The sequence below is a fragment of the Poromitra crassiceps genome (assembly GCF_964638095.1).
Source record: "Poromitra crassiceps genome assembly, chromosome: 6".
Lineage (NCBI taxonomy): Eukaryota > Metazoa > Chordata > Actinopteri > Beryciformes > Melamphaidae > Poromitra > Poromitra crassiceps.
The window spans coordinates 37,095,694-37,101,786 of record NC_139627.1 but is presented as its reverse complement, the minus strand read 5'-3'; positions in this window follow the sequence as shown (position 1 = coordinate 37,101,786).

Sequence of the window (6,093 nt, the reverse complement as noted above, 5' to 3'; positions counted from 1 at the left end):
TGATGTGCTTGAGCAAAATCCTGCTGAGATGCTCTCTCTCTCCCTCTGCTGGCACAGCCTCCCTCCTGCTCCATCACTGATGCTCAACACTGATTATGAACTCATCAGTTTGGCAGCCTCATCCATTTGTGCTTCTGGAATGTGCACAGCCATCTGATAGCTATCACCATTCCAAAGATGAGATGAACTCATATAAACAGTGAGGTAGACAAAACTGAAAGTCCAATGATTTTTTTTTAAATGTCATATCTGATAGCCTAAACTTCTCAATAAATACTCCAAGAAGAGATGCTTTCAAATACATTGGTATTTTCAATTGGAGCAGAGGACGGCCTTGATGGTGTGCTGTGTATTTTCTCTCCTCTTCAGTACCGTGTAAAACCACATGCAAACAAATTGCAGTGTCCTTGAAGAGAAGAATGGTTGCTGAAGGCAATAACCTGGGCCACCAATAGGCCTATAGGAGACACAAGTTGGCTGTTCATATGAGTATACACTGACAGTATGAATAGTAAGTCTCACATGCCTCCTGGTGGTCTGACAGGGCATCGCAGCAGGAAAGGAAACTGACAAAGGGATCGCGCGCGCGTGCGCACACACACACACACACACACACACACACACAGCCTGACACATATGTCACTGAGGACGGTCCTATGAAGATATGCTTATTTCTGCCTCTATCTCCTCCCCATGCTCCCTCTCGGTGGGGCCTATTTTCTCTCCAATTAAGTCCTTAATTGCTCTGGATAATAAAGAGTCTATTAATCCTGTAGCTGCTAATAAAACTCCAGTTGTCAGGCAGGGGGTTGCCAACACGCGAGGGTCTCCAGCTCTACTTGTGGTTAACAACATGGTGTGTGTGTGTGTGTGTGTGTGTGTGTGTGTGTGTGTGTGTGTGTGTGTGTGTGTGTGTGTGTGTGTGTGTGTGTGTGTGTGTGTGTGTGTGTGTGTGTGTGTGTGTGTGTGTGTGTGTATGCCTCCGTCTGCTGGCATGTTTATTATAGGAGCCACAGCTGAGGCACATTCTAGCCCAGTATTACGGTTTATGTTTTGGTTCCTTTTTTATATTGGTGCCGTTATAGTTGTTCTTCTACTATAGCATTGTGTAATTTTTAATGGACAGACTGAAACAATCTGAGCTTTAGGGGTGCTTTTGTGTGCCTCGACAACAACACAAATGTCAATTGTAGGTCTTTATGGTGACCAGGGGCGGTTCTAGGCCGTTTTTGGGTGGGCTTTAGCCCACCCAAAAATAGTCTCAGCCCACCCAAAAAAATAGAGGCAAAAAAAAAGTTTTTTTTTCTTTTTTTTTTTTTCTTTTCTTTTCTTCTTCTCCTCTCCAAATCCATGGTGGTCATTAGTAGCAGTTTCTGACTACACTCAATGCCCTGTGTGCGTGTTTCCCCCCCCCCTCTATGTTCTTAGGGTGGGCTGAGACAAAAATTTAGGGGGGTTCAGCCCACCCGAAAAGTTTCTAGAACCGCGGCTGCGTAGGCGCTCCCTCCTCCATCTATCTGCCTAATCCCACATCACTTCACACAGGTCACACACACAGTAGGCTACAGCAGTGAAGTGGTCCTCCACAGTCCACACAATCGTTCTCCCCACTCATGATCAATGAAACTGAGGTGAGCATTGAGCAGTCAGAGTCGTTAGTAGTTACTTAATTAGCGCATATTGATATGCAAATTAGCACGTAACGTTGTTTCGTAGGCTAAACAAAAGAACTTGTTGCTGTGCCTGCCAGACAAACAGGTGGACTGGAGGAAGGTAGGTAGGCTACCATGGCACCAGCCAGCCATGTCATGCTAGCTCGCAGTAAAGCGGGTGTAAATGGATGCGATGTTTTTTGAGAAACATATGGCATAAGTGACAAACATTTTCAAACGGGTCCCTTGTTATCTGAATGAAATTAAGCCCTTAAGAATTGCAAGTGGCTGCTTTACACAGCCTGTCTGATGTGATGATGATGATAGCTTAACATGCATGCATGGCATCACTTATGTCTTGCTGTGATGTTAGTTCAGTATCTCAATAAAAGTTCTTACAGGCTTGTTATTTCCCTCTAAGGGAGTGCAAGGCAGATATTTAAACAGCCTTGTTTGTGTACAGTACCAGTGGCATGGTAGTAATAAAAAGGGATTAAGGACCAGGACCCCTGGTGGTCAGTAAGATGGGCTGGTTGAGCCAATGTTAAAATGATCTTTATTTATTATTTATTTTTGCTTTAAAACTATTTTTTAATTTTCTGCTTAAAGTTCATGAAAAAAAGTGGCATTCTTTTTTTTCCCCACAATAATTTCATAATACCATTTGTAATGCCACCGTTGTAGTGCTGTTGTTCAAAATTAAAGTACATTTTCTCAGATTTATTGGTGTCTTTCTAGTCACACAATTTAATAGTCAGTGTTTCCCATACACTGATCTATTTGTGGTGGTACACCCTACATAGATTTTGACACCCACAAATACTGCCACATATTAATTTCAACTAGTTGACTGCAAACTCCTGCTTTAGTGCTTACAGTATATTATTATCTTGTCGGAATATTATTCCAGCTAGGAATAAGTTAGGAAGTTCCCTTTTGATTTAATTTTACTTCTGTTTTGCCTACAAAGCAAAATGTTACTTTACTTGAAACTCCCCTGAAGTGATTTTGGTATTATTTATGCAAGCATAATTCTACCATAGTAACCTGTATGCAAAATATATATAGTATATATAGGGAAACAATTATTTTTTCATTGCTGTAAAACCACAGAACGGTAAAGAAGATATTGATGTGTGTAGTTCTTCATAGATCTAGTCTCTTCATTTTGATCTCAAAGTGTGCCAGTTTGATCAATTTTTACTTGAAACTGTACAAAATTTTCTCCCGGGGGGGCATGCCCCCGGACCCCCCTAGGGGTTCAGTGGTCCATGACCTTTGGGTGGGCTGAGCCCACCCAAAGCTCTGATGCTAAAACCGCCCCTGATGGTGACAAACACTTTTCTCACTCCCATATATTCTCCCTCTATAACTCTGTCCTTGTCTCAGTCCGTTTCTCTCTCTCACAGGACAGCGTCAAGTCAGAAGCATCTGCCTGTAGGTAATATTAGTCCCCAGGAGATGGCACTGTTTGGTAATGCAATGCTCAGTGTGTTGGTGTTGCCAAGTAAAAGTTGTCACGTCAAATGAGAGTCCTTGGCTTTACGCCAAAACGTCCCTCTTATATCAGCACATTTGAAACTGTCGGACTGCCTTCATGGCCTCCGGCATTCAGTGCTGTCTAATCATTCACCTTTCTGCTTTGCACTCTACATTGACGTGCTGCTGTAGAGCGAAATGTTTGCCAGTGTTGTATTGATTTGTTTCTGGAGAGGAGAATCTGTTTATTTGGATGAGAGGGACACAACCAGTCCAAACATACATTTGGACAATAAAGGTTAGCTGCTTCCTCTTTAATCAGGCTATCCTCTGACAAAGCAGACTTCAAATGGCCCCTTTTTGAGCTGAAATGAATTCACATTGAATTTAAATCAAGAGTAAGTACTGATTTCCATTATCATGATTAACCTTGTTATTAACCAGGCAACTTGGTCTGAGGGAGGAGATGGAGAGGAAAGTGTACATACATGCACACACGTTGGCTCAGTGGTTAGTGTTGCCTCACAGCAAGAAGGACCCAGGTTCGAACCCCGGTCTGCATCAGGTCCTTTCTGTGTGGAGTTTACATGTTCTCCCCATGTTTGTGTGGGTTTCCTCCCAACATATAAGATGTATGTTAGGGTTAATACTCCTGTCACTAGTCGGGTTTCCATCCACCTGTTTTTATGCAAAATTTCAATTTGCGCATAAAAAAACTGAGTGGAAACAAAATTAGCAAAAACCTCCAAATATCGCAAAAAAGTTTTCACGCTTGAGGGAGTTGGAAAAGTCGTGTGTATCGATATAGATAAAATGAAAATGCGATATGTGCAGTGGAAACAGATGAAAGAAAATTCTGTTGTCTCTCCATTCAAAAATCATGCAGTTTGTCTTGATCACTGCAAAACATGACATGCCGTGTAGCCTACACAATAGGGCTACACGCAGGGCCGCTGGAAGTCACTTTAAGCAGGGGGTGCTGGGAGAAAGGGACTCTTGGTGGGGCCCGCAAAAATTGACGTTTTTTTTTAACATTTTTTTGCCATATTTAGAGGAATATCTCATTTTAAATTAACATTAGGATACTGTTGTGATGTAATTATTCAGTATTTTCTCCTTTTCTCACTCATTCAGAGCAAAGAGGGAGATATATAGCATGATGATAATGCTCTATATCTCCCTATTTGCTCTGAATACACCAGTTAACATGACACAGACCTAACATGATAGAAATATTATCAGCAAACTTAATGACTAGACTAATTATTCTGATCTGAATGGCATATATCAAGAAACATTGACTCCTCTGTTTGCTGTATAGTGGGAGGTGCATTTTTGAGTAGGCTATTAAAATAGCATGTCAAGTTCACATTTCTTTATTGCCAGATTAAACAATTCGTATTGGTTGTTGGTTGGTTCAACACAACATGTGCGTGCATGCGAGCTTCTTCTTCTTCTCTAGCCTACAAGCATGTAACTTCCTTGATTGTTATTGTTGATAATTCTATTTAAATAGGCTACATTTTTATTTCTTGAAACATTCTTAAACAAGAAAGGAACATAGTGCACTGCAAAATATTTTTAATTACATTTGTAAAAAAAAAAAAAAAAATTGGGGGGGAAAAAATCTACTTCCCGCGGCCCTGGCTACACGCGGTAAATAATGCCATGGTAAATACACAGCACAATACCCATCATGGTAAACAGAAGAAGACTGGGATATTAACTGCGACTCACTTCTAGAATTGAATGAAATTGTATTCACTACTATCTACTAGCGGATGGAAACGCGAATTATTTCGCATTTTCTTTTGCCGACTTTCTGAAAATTAGATTAAAATTAATTTGCGATACCTTTGGATGGAAACCCAACTACTGCCCCTGACCAAGGCACTGGCAATTGAACTGGAGTTGGTCCCTGAGTGCTGCACTGTGGCTGGCCACTGCTCCTACAGTATGTTCTAGCCTAGAAAGCTTCCTAGTCAAATGCAGTGGATGAATTTCCCCCACGGCGACAATGAAAGGATAACTTAACTTATAACTTAATTCAACTTAACGGATGCTTTCGAGCTGTCCGGTACTAGCAGTGTTGGGCAAGTTACTTTCAAAATGTAATATACTACATATTACTAGTTACTTTCATTTGAAAGTAATAAGTTACATTACAATATTGTCTGTGTAGAGTAACTCGTTACTTATTACACTACTTTTGCATTACTTTCACCAAAACAACAGCAGCAGCAGAACGACATCGCACCCCCGGAACATCCCGAAAAATAAATAATGTCAACCGCCTTGAAGTCAGTGTAAACCGCCCAAAATTCTACATGTATTTCCTTTGTTATTGTCATCTGTAGTGGTTATTTGCGTAAAAACAGACAGTTTGATTAGGAAATGATTGTATCTTTATTTAAATATGTGCTTTGATTTAAAAAAAATAACTAAATTTGTAACTTGAGTTACTTGACGAAGTAACTGGTATAATATTACTTAAATCCTATCCACCTTATTTTTGAATGACCCACTGTAAAAAAGAATCGTGGGTACAAGGTCCGGTTTAGCGTGACTCATTGTTGCCGCGACCCGAATTATAAACCGGAAGCTGGAGTCCGTTATAAAAGTTATAAATATAGTCACGTTATAAACAACTAACCAACGCTGGAGGTCCGTATGGAAACTCGAAATGTGTGTTACTCGAAATGGTTAAAAGTTAAATCAATTTGGTGGCGTTTTACTGCCATGTAACATAGCTAGCTAGCCACTAACATTAGCCACAGTTAGTAGCCGACTACCCACAATGCATTACGTTATCCCAGCACCCGAACGCAGAGCAGAATGACTCTGCTGTAAAAGGGTAAAATCCTCTAGACGTGTTTTTTGTCGGGGGCTGGGGATTATCTAAATTGGTTACACCGGAAATAGAACCCATAGTTAACGTAAGGCAAAATGGCCGCCAAAAATA